The 13710-nt window shown below is 44.4% G+C and overlaps 1 protein-coding gene and 1 pseudogene across 4 annotated transcripts in view; one reads left to right on the top strand and one right to left on the bottom strand.

Annotated features, from left to right (window-relative positions):
- The first annotated feature begins 2755 nt into the window (after positions 1 to 2755).
- EIF2AK2 (eukaryotic translation initiation factor 2 alpha kinase 2) overlaps positions 2756 to 13710 on the top strand; it is a 66236-nt gene continuing 55281 nt past the window's right edge. For all 4 annotated transcript variants that reach the window (XM_077133990.1, XM_077133989.1, XM_077133988.1 and 1 more), the window contains exon 1: positions 2756 to 2850. The gene's annotated coding sequence lies outside the window, so the exon portion shown is untranslated. The remainder of the gene's footprint in view (positions 2851 to 13710) is intronic.
- Positions 12849 to 13264, bottom strand: LOC143661087 (oligosaccharyltransferase complex subunit OSTC pseudogene; annotated as a pseudogene).

Here is a 13710-nt window from a genome sequence, read left to right as displayed (position 1 = left end):
GAAGGACAGTTCTCCTGCTCACAAAATATTGCCTCCTACCTGTGGCTATAATGGAGACTTCAGTTCTCCACCCCACTATTCTATAAGGCCAACTGTGTTAGGGTGATGAGGTTCATTACTGATTCCCACAGCAGTCAGCCTACCACCTCATTTCTTTTGCTGTAAAATGAGTTCCTTCGTGAAGGATACCATGATGGTGAATACGACATTCAGGATGTTCAACCACGATGGTGCTGGCAGAAGCAATGAGGGAAGGAAAAGCAAATCCAGATCTCGAATAAGTGTTTACTACAAAGATGGCAACTTTCTGCTGCCTCCACAATTAAAGGTGTGATGGTTAACTTCATGTGTCAGCTTGGCTAGGTTTCTGGTCAGGCAAGTGCTGACCTGAATTTTACTGTGAGGGTATCTCCTGGGTTTAAATCAGTAGTCAGTTGATTGCATTCATGGCTGATTGAATCTAAAATCAACAAAGGAGATTGCCTTCAGCAATGACAGAAGTCTCTCACCCAATCAGTTGAAGGTCTTAAAGAGAGAACTGATTATTTTAGCAGTCAGGAATTAAAAAAAATTGTCTTCTACTACACCCAGACAGCTTTTCCTGGGGAAACCATTGTCACCTTCATCGGAGGTTCCAACTTGCAGCTTCTCCTGGGCAATTCAATGTCACCTTCATTGAGTTTCCAACTTGCCGTCTGCATACAGAATTTGGACTCACCAATCCCTGATCATATCAATCAATTTCTTTAATCTCTGAATATTTACATATATGTGTGTGCGTATGTATCCTGCCGATTGTTTCTCTGCGAGAACCCTAATACAGAAGGGCTTCTATATAACCAGCCTGCCACTAAGTGGCTGACTGGTCTCCACTGGGGGGTTCACTGTTGGTTTCTACTGTGGCACTTTGGGTGCTCAGCCAGCCACATCAGCCTCAGTGAGAAGTCCATGTTGATGAACTCATATATACCCTCCATTCTTGCTGCTATAAATTCTTCATTCTTTTTTAATCAAACACTGATGTAGCTGGGGAAAAGGTTGACCGACATCCATAGAAGTCTTCCTGCCCTCTGCTTCTCAAAAGCCTCCTCAGAAGTGGGTGCCTTTGGTGAGCATTCACAAGGGATCACAATGTGTTCCCTCTCTGTGTCTAGATCAGGTAGTTCACCCACATCCTTTTCTCCAGACCTCCTGATCACCAACCTTTTGGTCTTGTTCCTTCCAAACTTTTTAAAATCCAGCTAAATTGTTAGCCACTGGCTCTGTACAAGCCACTGACTTTCTCTCCTTCCATGTGATAGCCTATTGTATCGCTCAAAGTTTTGTCCATTGGGAGGATTTCCTTTTCCCCAGTCCTTTAGGACCACTTCCCCAGAGCAGCAGTCATAACACACAGTCTACTTCCAGTTTAGTGCTAGTGGATTGTGCCTCTCACATTTTTCTTTCTCAGTCATCTGGTCCCAGGAAACTGACCACGAGTTCAGACATGTAGGCGGATACAGCAGGAGTAAAGACTACAGTAGTCTTAGATACCTACCTGCTCATGCATTAAGCTTGTGGGCTGCCACCTAGTTCCACTCTAAGGTTGCCAGGATCAATTTGCCACCACTAAAGATCCCTAGTGCTCAAAATCTTTCCGATGACTACTCTAGCCTTGCTGGGAAATGTGTTGTAATCCCCATGGAAATCAGGGAGCATTTTCAATGGCAGCATTTGCCATCCACAACCCCCATCTACAGTGGTAGCTAATAGAGGGCTTTTCAAGGATGCTGGTGCGCCCCTCTCCAATATATTTCTCAATACCAGAAGGAGGATGAACCTCATGGTTAAGGAGTGGGTGAGTAGGTTGTACTTGCTTAATCTACTACAATATTCCCGATTCCCTAAGTACTCTTTATTTCTTCGTTGGCATCACTTGGCATGGTAATTTCACTTCGTGTTGGACCACCACTGAGCCCAGGTGACAATCAACTGAAGACAGTGGATTCAACAGTGTATGACCCAAGGAACTCCTCAGCACTCCCGGACCACTGCCATCGAGCCAGCGCCGCCGCTGGGAGTGCGCCCGGGCCGCTAGGTGAACAGGATTTCTGACAACCTGGGAACTACTGTCTAGGGCTTTGGTGGTAAACTCCGTGGGATCCCTTGGGGACCAGGGGGTTCTCGATTGCTGGACATCCCAATGCTGGGCACAGCGGCTGCCAAAGGCCTGGCGGAAGGGTGGGTGGAAACCGACTGAGGGGACATTTTATCTCCAGGTCTCCTCACCTGAGTGTTGTAAGTGTGAGGAGGCAGCGTGGAAAAGCAGGGGCGGGGTCCTCTGGGGGCCGCACGTCTGGGCTTAGAGCGAACCTGGTTTTGCCACTTACCGACGTTCGGGCCCTGGGCGCCTTAACTGACCCCCGTTTCTGCTGTGGTGAAACGGGCCCCGGGACGCCTCCTCGCTCGCCCGCGCGCGTCGGCCTCGAGCAGACGGCACCGCGATCCCCGAGCCCCGTGCCGCGGGCGCCCGGCCGCTCGCCTCCCGCGTCCCCTCGCCTCCCGCGTCCCCTCGCGGCGGACCCTCCCCTCACAGGCCGGGAGGCGAGGCGGGGGCCAGGAACCCCGGGGGGGGACGGGGCGGGGTCCGGGCGGCGCTGGGTTCTGGGCGCGCAGCTGGGGGCGCGCGGGGGGAGTCCAGCCGCGGCCCGGGGCTCGCTGCGGGCGCCAGTCCCCGCCCATCGCGGAGCCTGCGCGGGCCTGTGCGCCGAGGGGCCGGGGCCAGAGGGGAGGCGGAGCCCGCGGAGAAAACGAAACCGAGAGCGAGCAGCTTGGAAGCCGCTGGGCCTCGGCGGACCCGAGCTGCGCGGGGTGAGCCGGGGTGGGGGGCGGCGGGGGCGGCGGGGGCGGCGAGGCTGGGGTGGGGGGAGCGGCGGGGGCGGCGAGGCTGGGGTCGGGGGGGCGGCGGGGGCGGCGAGGCTGGGGTCGGGGGGGGGCGGAGGGGGCGGCGAGGCTGGGGTCGGGGGGGCGGCGGGGGTGGCGAGGCTGGGGTGGGGGGGGGGCGGCGGGGCGCGCGCCGTTCCGTGGCCTCAGCCCGGGGCTCCGACGCTGGGACGAGGCCGCGGGCCCCCGGGCCAGGCCCGCCCCGGGATGGCTGGCTGAGGGCTGCTGCCGGGCTGCGGGGCCGCTCTCGACGCTGGAGAAAGGATCGCGGGGCGCGGTGGGCACTAAAAACCATTTTCTTCCCGGAATTTTTGTCACAGCAGATTAACAGCTTGCAGACCCGGGGAGCGGGGCAAGGGGGATCTAGTGGAAAATGGATGGGTCCAATGACTTGACAGACAAGTGGGGAGTATGGAGGCCTGAATTACCCAACGGTTGGTTATTTTAAAAACCTCTTTCCTGGATAGTTGCATTATTTTCCCCATTACCCGGCCTCTGCTCCGTCCCCGTCCCCCACCCTCCTCCCCCCACCCCCACTTCTCAACACCACAGCCATAGTGTTCCTTGAAGTCAGTGCTGGACACTACCCTTGCCCCACCGCCCCCCGGCGCCCTTCTCGTCCTAATCTGTCTGAACGCATGTCTGGGCCCGTAAGCAGGGCCCCTTGCTTCTCCCACTCCCACCCCGCTGGCCTCCTTGCTGTTCCCCGGCCACAGCCAGGCACACTTCCTGCCTCCGGACCTTTGCACTGCCTGTTTCTTCTTCCTGGAAAGCTCTTCCCAGACACATGTTGGGGCCAGTCACTTCCATCATTCCCTGTTCATTAAATGTGACCCATCAGAGAGGTGGTTCCTGAACAGCTTGCATAGAAAAACATCCTCAGCCTGCCCTCCCTCTCCCCCTTACATTGCTTCATTTTCTACCAGAGCACTTCTCACTCCCTGACATTTTCTTATGTTTACTGTCCCTCTTCCTCCACTAGTATGTTAATACTTGGGAGAAGGGATTTATGTGTTTTGGTCACTGGTATACCCCCAGCGCCTAAGGTGTGCACAATAAATATTACTTAAATGAATGGTAATTCATAAATTCTCTTTGAATTACAAAAAAAAAAAAAAGAGATCTCTACTACCCATGTTTTCTTTAGTATTAAAAATGCTTTGCTGAATTTAAAAATGTTTCTGCATGAGGAAGAACTAAGGAATGTCGATAATACAGGGTGTTGAAAATAGGTGGTAATTAATATTTTAAAACTTTAACGTATGTGTGAGACAAGAAAAAATTGTGTATTTGGTACAAAATTTATAATTTGACGAGTGTATTTCCTAATATAACTTATGAGGATAGCTTTAATTGAACACCATAGTACTTGGAACCTTGCGTAGGGCATCAGGTTTTGTAGGTTTGTCCAGAGTGATGCCCAGATAAATCCCAGAGCGATTTGAACAGTGAATAGGGGAGTATTTGCAGAGTCCCCTAAGGGGGAAAATTCAACTTCCCCAAGTAGAGAATTCTTGATACTCTCACAGGCAGTGGGGACAGCCAAAGCAATAGGCCGAGCCTCCAATCTTGGGGTTTGTTCATATGAAACTTAATCATGCAAAGGATAGGCCAAGCCTACTTAAAATTAGGCCTAAGAGTCACCCCAAGAGAACCTCTTCTGTTGCTCAGATGTGGCCTCTCTCTGTCCGCCGACACAGCAAGCCAACTCAGTGCCCTCCCTCTCTCTACGTGGTACATGATTCCCAGGGGTGTGGACATTTCTAGCAATGTGAAACAGAAATCCTAGAATGAGCTAGAACTCAGCATCAAGATATTGAGAAAATCTTCTCGACCAAAAGGGAGAAGAGCGAAATGAGACAAAATGAAGTGTCAATGGCTAAGAGATTCCAAACAGAGTCTAAAGGTTATCCTGGAGGTTATTCTTACATATTAAATAGATATCACCTTGTTAGTCAAGTTGTAATGGAGAGGCTGGAGGGAACTGCCTGAAAATGTGGAGCTGTGCTCTGGTGACCATGTTTCTTGAAGAAGGTAGGAGAGTATAGCAAAAACTCTAAACAGCTCATGTCTGTTCAGGCCAAGATAGGTAGCTCCAAACCTACCAAAACAACAACAATGAAAGAAACACCCAGACCCTTGGGTTTTCAGAACTTTCTGGATTTTGGAATTGTAGACCTGATGTGCTGTTTATTTTGAGCCAACTGTGTGTGAGGGACTGTGCTAGAAACTCTGCATCTGATTTATTCCACACGGCAGTCCTGTGAATCCCAGTGCTTTTCTTCCTGTTTCCATGTCATGAATTAAAGGTACAGAGAGGTGTCTTGCCCAGGTCTGTGCAATTCTGAAGCCTCAGCTCTTTCTACAGCTCTAGGCAGTGATGTGAAGGCATTTCCTTTTCTCAGACTCCCCAGACTTCCAGTGCCCTGCTTCCAGCCACCATCACTGCATACCCAAACCCTTACTGTAGCCTCTACCTGGTCTCTCTCCTTCTACTCATGCTCTGCCCTTCCTGTCTATATTCTCTTCTCCACAGTGCATCACAACGAAGGTTTCCAACCCAAATTGGATCACGCCTTTGCTTGGGACCGTCCAATAGCTTCCTGTGGCATTAGAGTTGTGCTCGGACTTGTTTTCTGCTCTCTGCCCTTCCTTCCCAGTGCATCAGCCCCACCACCCTTTTTGCTGGTGACCCAATACTGTGCTTGTTCCTGCCTCAGGGTTGCTTCTGCCTGCCTGGAGTATCCTTCCTCCATGGCTTGGTGTGATGGACTCGCTCATCACTCAGGCCTGGTGTAAGTATCGCCTCCTCAGAAGGGTCTTCTCTGATGGCTGCAGCCAGCTCACCCTCCATCCCATCATCCTTTTGAATTTCATCATAGCGCTTTCAGTGATCACCTGATCCATTCGTGTTTCTTTCTTCCCTTAGTGAAATGAAGGTAGGGAATTGATCTGTCTTGTTCACCTCTGTATACCCAGTGTCAGAACAGTAGACACTCAGTAGGCAGTTAACGAATGAATGAAGAAAGGATGCAGAGTGAATAGCAGGTGAAGAAAGGAGACAAGATTGAGGAGGTTTTGAAGTGGAGTGTTGAATTTTAATGAATGACAGAGTCATTCTGTCATTCACTTATTCCCTATCCAAGTGTTTGGCTTTTATATATACCAGGAACTATACTGGGTGTTGGTGACACTAAGATATAGTACTTGTCCCCAAAGAGCTCACTGTGTAGTTAAAAAGCCACCAGGGCTGTCATTTAGAGCTGGGGAAGATGGAGGAGATATTAGCTACCTGGAGCAACAGAGACGCTTCTGCTGATCTTGATAGGTGAGTAGGAATGCCCTATAGATAGAGGATGCAGAGATTGCATTCCAAGCAGAGAAAAAAGCATGTGGTAAGTTGTGGGGGGAAGGAACAGGAGATATTTTTATATTAATTCATTTCATTACTGAGCTGCTATTATATTCCTGGTCCCTTTATCAGTGTATAGTAACTCTCTTTGTCCCTTGTAATAGTTTTTGACTTAAAGTCTATTTTACCTGGTATTAGTATAGCTATGCCAGCTGTCTTTAGATTACTATTTACATGATATGTATTTTTTCCATACCTTTACTTTCTTTCTGCTTGTGCCTTGAATTTAAGGTGAGTCTTGTAAACAACATATAATTAAGTAGTGTTTTCTAAATCCCTTCTGCCAGTCTCTGCCTTTTGACTGGAGAGTTTAATCTGCTTAACATTTAAAGTAACTACTGCCAATGCAGGGCTCTCTTCCGTTGATTCGTTATTTTGGTTTTTGTACTTCTTATACCTTTTTTGCCCCTTAATTCTTAAGACTTTTGTATTTATTTTGTATTGTATCATTTGGAGTCCCCTCATTTCTCTCTGTACATACTTCTCATATATTTTCTTTGTAGTTACAATGGAGCTTAAATTTACCCTCCTAACTCTACCAACTGTATTTGATTTGATACCAACTCCCCATCAATAGCATACACAAACACTGTACCCATACTCCTTCTTCCCCAACCTTTTGATTATTGTTCCAAAATATAGTTTTATACATTGTATTTCAAAACTATGATTTTATCATTACTTTTCATGCATTTGCATTTTAGACAGTGTAAGGAGTAAAAAGTGAAGTTATATACTACAAATTATAATACAATAGTACTGGCATTTGTAACTATCCTGGTTACTTTTACTGGAGGTCTTTATTTCTTTTTGCACCTTCAGTCTACTGTCTGCTGTCCTTTACCTTCAGCTAGTGGGGCAGCTCTAGGGAGGATGAACTTCCTCGGATTTGTTTATCTGGGACTATCTTAATCTCCCTCATTTTTTTTAAAGACAGTCTCATTGAGTATAAAATTCTTGGTTGTTATATTAGTGAGGGTTCTCTAGGGAAACAAAACCAATAGGAGTTATCTAAGAAATATGAGACTTTATAAATGTGTCGCATGCAACTGTGGGGGTGCACGGGTCCAAATTCCACAGGGCAGGCTGCGAGCTGACAGCTCCAGTGAAGGTCTTCAGTGAATCCCCCAGGAGAGACTGGCTGGCTGAAGCAGAGAGGGATTCTCTCTTCTGACTTCTTTAAAGCCCTCAACTGATTAGATAAAGCATCACTCATTGCAGAAGGCGCTCCCCTTGGCCAACTGCAGATGTAATCAGTCATGAATGCAATCAGTATGCTGATGATTTAATAAACTAGCCCTCTAGTTTATTAACCAGCCACAAAATGTCCTTGCAGCAATGGTTAGGCTGGTGCTTGCTCGACTAGACAACTGGGCACCATCACCTGGCCAAGGTGACACATTCGCCTAACCATAACAGTTGGCAATTGTTTTCTTTAAGCACTTTAAATATTTCATTCCAATGCCTTCTTACCTCCATGGTTTCTAATGAGAAATCAGCATTTAATCTTACTGGGACTCTCTTATACATGACATGTTGCTTTTCTCTCTTTTTAAGATGTAATACGATTGAGCTATATCCACACACCATACAATCCATCCAAAGTGAACAATCAGGGGCTCACAGTATCATCACATAGTTGTGCATTCATCACCATGATCAATTTTAGAAATTTTTATTATGCCAGAAAGAGAAATGAAAATAAAAAAGAAAACCCAAAACACCCCATACCCCTTCTCCCCTCCATTCTTTTGTGTTTTTTTCTCCCATTCTTTTTTAAAAGTTTTATTCCCACACCATACCATCCGTCCTAAGTGTACAGTCAGTGGCTCTTAGTATAATCACATCTTTATGCATTCACCACCACTGTCAATATGAAAAATTCTCATTTCTTCTGAAAAAAAAAATCCCATATCCCTTATTCCCCCTATTATTGACATTTAGCTCTGATATAGTGCCTTTGTTATAATTAATGAAATAATATTACAGTGTTACTGTTAACTATAGACCTTAGTTTGCATTAAATTATTTTTCCCATATACCACCCTGTTATTAACAACTTGTATTAAAGGCGCATGTTTGTCCTAGTTCATGTAAAAACTTTCTTGTATTTGTACAATTAACCACCATCCTTGTTCACTCTAGGTTTCACTAACTTATACAGTCCCTGTTTTTATCTTCGAGCTTTTTCCTTTCCATGACATACATGACTGTAGCCTTCTTCTTTCAAGCATACTCACACTCAGCTTTGTTACAGTATTGTGCTACCATCACACAGTGTTGTCCTATCCATTTCCAAACATTTACAATCAACCTTATTAAACATTTTGTACTCCTTAAGCATTGATTCTCCAATCTCTGCCCTCTTTCTATCTCCTGATAACTTATGCTCTCACATTTAACTCTTAGAGTTTGCTCATGATAGTTCATACTAGCAAGATAGTACAACATTTTTCCTTTAGTTTCTGACATATTCCACTTAACATAATGTCCTCAAGGTTCATCCACATCATTGAATGCATCTCAACTTCACTCCTTCCTGCAGCTGCATCCTATTCCATCATTTACATATATACCCCACAGTTTGCACTTCCACTCCTCAGTTGATGGACACTTGGGTTGCCTCCAAACATTGGCAGTCGTGAATATTGCCACCATAAACATCAGTTTATGGTGTAAATGTCAATTGTGTCCCTGCTTTCAGGTCTTCTGAGTATATACCTTGTAATGGGATTACTGGGTCAAATGGCAGTTTTATCCTTAGCCTCCTAGGGAACCACCACACTGCCCTCCACCGTGGCTGCACAATTCTACTTCCCCATCAACAGTGAATAAGTATACCTCTTCCCTTCTTCTCCAGCACTTGTAATTTTCTAAACCACAGTTTTATTTTTTAAAACAGTTTTATTCACATGCCATACAATCCATCCTAAGTGTACAATTAATGGCTTCTGGTATAATCACATAGTTGTTGATTTTCTCTTGTAGCTTTCAGGACTCTGTCCTTATTCTTGGCATTGAACGGTTTGCCTGCTCAGTGTCTGGGCGTGGTTCTCTCTGAGCCTATACTGTTTGTGTCATCTTGAATGTGCATATTCATGCCTTACATTAAACTTGGGACGTTTTCTGCCATTATTTCTTTAAATATTCTTTTTGCCACCTCTCTCTTCTTCTGGACTCTATTAATGCCTATAATGGTATGCTTGATGGTGTCCCACAAGTCTCTCATGCTATTTTCACTTTTTTCATTCTGCTCCTCAGCCTTAATCATTTCAGTTGTCTTGTCTTGAGTTCACTTATTCTTTCTTCTGCCAGCTCTAATCTGCTGTTGAATCCCTCTAGGGAATTTTTCATTTCCTAGAGGGATTCCTAGTTGTGATTTTCAACTCTAGTATTTCTGTTTGGTTGCTTTTAAAACTTTCTTTCTTTTAATTGAGATTTTCATATTGTTCATTCATCATTTTCCTGATATCACCAGATATTATGCCAGAAAGAGAATGAAAATAAAAAAGTTTTTTTCCTTTACATCCTTGAGTATATTGAGGATCATCTTTAGAAAGTCTTTTTGCAGTATGTCCCAAGTCTGGTCTTTTTCACTGATGGATTTTTGGATTTTTATCTTGTTTGTTTGGATGGGCTATCATTTCCTATTTTATTGTTTGTCTTATAATCTATTATTGCACATTATACACTTGAATATTTTAAAGTGTTAAGTCTGGGATTTAGTTCCTGAACTGTCTGTTCCTTAAATTTGATCTAGCTAATGATGTGACAGAGATTTCCTTGAATGGCAGGAGCTAACAAAACCAAACAAATCAAACGAAAAAATTACCTTTTACAGTATTGGCTCTGCACTGGCTGCTGTTCTTCTGTAGAGTTTAGCCCTCCTATCAAGAATATAAGGCCAATCTCCTAATATAACTTGTATGGACAGTTTAATTGAACACCGTAAGTACATGAAATATTGAGTAGGGCATGAGATTTTGTAGGTTTGTCCAGAGTGTTGCCCCAATAAATCCCAGAGTGATTTGAACAGTGAATAAAAAAGTATTTGCAAAGTCCCCTTGGGGGAATGGTGAGAAAGGGGGAAAATTCAACTTCCGCATTTTGGAGAAAGCCTGATATTCTCGCAAGCAGTGAGGACAACAAAATTAATAGACCAAGCCCTCGGTCTTGGGCTTTGTTCGTTTGAAACTTATCCCTAAAAGAATAGGTTAAGCCTACTTAAAATTAGGCCTAAGTGTCACCCCAGAGAACCTCTTTTGTTGCTCAGATGTGGCCTCTCTCTCAGCTAACACAGCAAGCAAACTCACTGCCCTCCCCCTTTCTACGTGGGACATAACTCCCAGGGGAATAAACTTTCCTGGCAACGTGGGACAGAAATCCTAGAATGAGCTGGGACTCAGCATCAAGGGATTGAGAAAACCTTCTCAACTGAAGGGGGTAGAGAGAAATGAGATAAAATAAAATGTCAATGGCTGAGAAATTTCAGAGTTGAGAGGTTATCCTGGAGGTTATTCTTATGCATTATTTAGATATCCACTTTTTAGTTTAAGGTGTATTATTAGAGAAGCTAGAGGGAAGTGCCTGAAACTATAGAGCTGTGTTCCAGTAGCCATGTTTCTTTAAGATGAATGTATAATGATATAGCTTTTGCAAAGTGACTGGGTGATTGTGAAAACCTTGTTCTGATGCTCCTTTTATCTACAGTATAGACAGACGAGTAAAAAAAATTGGATTAAAAATAAATAAATAATAAGGGGAACAAATGTTAAAATAAATTGGGTAAAGGGAAATACTAGTGGTCAATGAGAAGGAGGGGTAAGGGGTGTGGTATGTATGAGATTTTTCTTTTTTCTTGAGTGAAGGGAATGTTCTAAGAAATGTACGTGGTGATGAATATGCAACTATGCGATGATATTGCAAGCCATTGATTGCACACCATGTGTACTGGTTTGAAAGGATGTACGTTCCCTAGAAAAGCCATGTTTAATCCTAATCCCATTTTGTAAAGGCAGCCATTTCTTCTAATCCCTATTCAGTATTGTAAATTTGGAACTGTAATTAGATCTCCCTGGAGATGTGATTTAGTCGAGTGTGGTTGTTAAACTGGATTAGGTGACTACGTGTCTCCACCCATTTGGGTGGGTCTTGATTAGTTTCTGGAATCCTATAAGAGAGGAAACATTTTGGAGAGTGAAGGAGATTCGGAGAGAGCAGAGAATGCTGCAGCACCACGAAGCAGAGAGTCCACGAGCCAGCAACCTTTAGAGATGAAGTAGGAAAATGCCTCCCAGGGAGCTTCATAAAACCGGAAGTCAGGAGAGAAAGCTAACAGGTGATGCCGTGTTCGCCATGTGCCCTTCCAGAGAGAGAAACCCTGACTATGTTTGCCATGTGCCTTTTCACTTGAGAGAGAAATCCTGAAGTTCATTGGCCTTCTTGAATCAAGGTGTCTTTCCCTGGATGCCTGTGATTGGACATTTCTATAGACTTGTTTAATTGGGACAGTTTCTTGACCTTAGAACTGTAAACTAGCAACTTATTAAATTCCCCTTTTAAAAAGCCATTCCATTTCTGTTATATTGCATTCTGGCAGCTAGCAAACTAGAACACCATGTATGGAATGTTCATACGTTAAGAATGTTCGTGTTTGTATGTTGATTGGTTTTATTAATAAAAATTAAAAACGAAAAAAAAAATCAGGCCAAGTCAAATGTGAAGTTCAGGGTCCTCTCTGTTTTTTCCAAGCCTGGGTCTTGTCCTGGCCTTGTGCATCCTGTTTTCAGGAATTCTAATGACCTTGCTACTCTGTGTGAAATAGACTTTCTCCTACCACTGGGGGCGCAGTTGTGTGACTTGACGCAGGTAGTCCCTTACCCGGGCCTCTTTGCTTTGTTGTCTCTTACACTACTTTAGCTGTCTGCAGGCACCTCTTCTTTTTTTTTATTCTTAATTAGAAAAATGTATTTCTCTTCCTTTCATAAATCTTATTGTTCAGGAAACAGTCTTACATACATATCTGAAATAATACTCTGTCACACACTCTGTTTAAAGGCAAAGTACCTTAGGTAAAGCTGATCAACTGTCCAGAGTTCTCAGGTTACAGGATCTCGCTTCCTGATTTTACATTAATTCTAAAAATCAGAAATGCTATCTCAAAGAAAATGTTAAGGGAGTTATAAAAGGGTCACTTTATTCAATGTTAGACTTGTAGAGATGGAATATATTCCTTCTAGCAATAAAAAGAAGAAAATGCCACTTCACATCATTGGTATGCTAGCACAGGTGAGCAGGAAAAGATACTGTGATAAGATTGTCTCTCTGCTATTACTAAGAAGAAATTCTAGTCCAAGCTTTAATAAGCTTCCTGTTTTCACTAGATGCTTCTTCCTCTGCTGCTTTTCATCCCTTTCCACGTTTCATACTACAGGATTGGTACAGTCTTTAAAACTTCAGTAATAGGAGCAAATCCATTACCCATTGATTTCTTTTCAAAAAGCGCTGTTACCCGTCAGATGATCATGAATATTGTAGCCATGAGAAAACTCAGTAGGACACAGATGAATCCGGTGGGCAGGAGAAGAAGTCTCCTGAGTTTTGAAGTGTTTGGATCAGTCCAGGATTATGAATCCTAAACCTCCCACTAGAAATAGGACACTAGATGCAAATCCTTTCATAATATATTGTCCATTTACTCTAGGCCAGGAAAGCTACTGGCCTCTGATACCCATGTTTATCAGTCATAGAGCCAACACCTGGAGGTTCAGTAAAGACGTCATCAATTATTCCTCCAGTGATGAGGAAGTGAGACACCACCATCAGAGTGTACACCATCCTAGCCAACGGTATGTGCACCCAGGGCAGCTTCTTCAGCTCCAGATGGGGACATTCAGGCACTAAGAATGGAATTCGGTACAAGGTCCCCATGTTGGTGGTGGCAGGGGCAGCTCTCTCTGCAGGCTGCTCCTGCCCGAAGGTCATGTTCTGGGAGGGCAAGCATGGAGAAGTTTCCTTGTTCAGTCTTTCGAGTTGCCACCCGATAAATTGGCACAGACATCCAGCTACCCCAGTATGTACAAAGGGGTTATGCTTCTGCTACTGGAATACGGCCAGGGACCCACAATGTGAGTGAGTTGGCGGGGGCCAGTAGGGGTGCCATAAGCTTCTCTTACCATCTTTGAAGTATTTTCTTGATTTGGCACTTACCTGGTAACTATAATCCTTTAACTTTTTCAAGAGTTTTGAGGAAAATGGCTCTGCCAATTTTTGCTAATTGTTCAAATATTCTTTTGGGGAATGACACCCTGTAAGGAGACATGAGTTGACTGTAAGCTAGTTATGAGGTTCTTGCAGCAGTCCTGGAGTAGATGATA

This window comes from Tamandua tetradactyla, chromosome 17, assembly GCF_023851605.1.
Source record: "Tamandua tetradactyla isolate mTamTet1 chromosome 17, mTamTet1.pri, whole genome shotgun sequence".
NCBI classification, from domain to species: Eukaryota; Metazoa; Chordata; class Mammalia; order Pilosa; family Myrmecophagidae; genus Tamandua; species Tamandua tetradactyla.
This window is presented reverse-complemented; position numbering and strand designations above follow the sequence as displayed.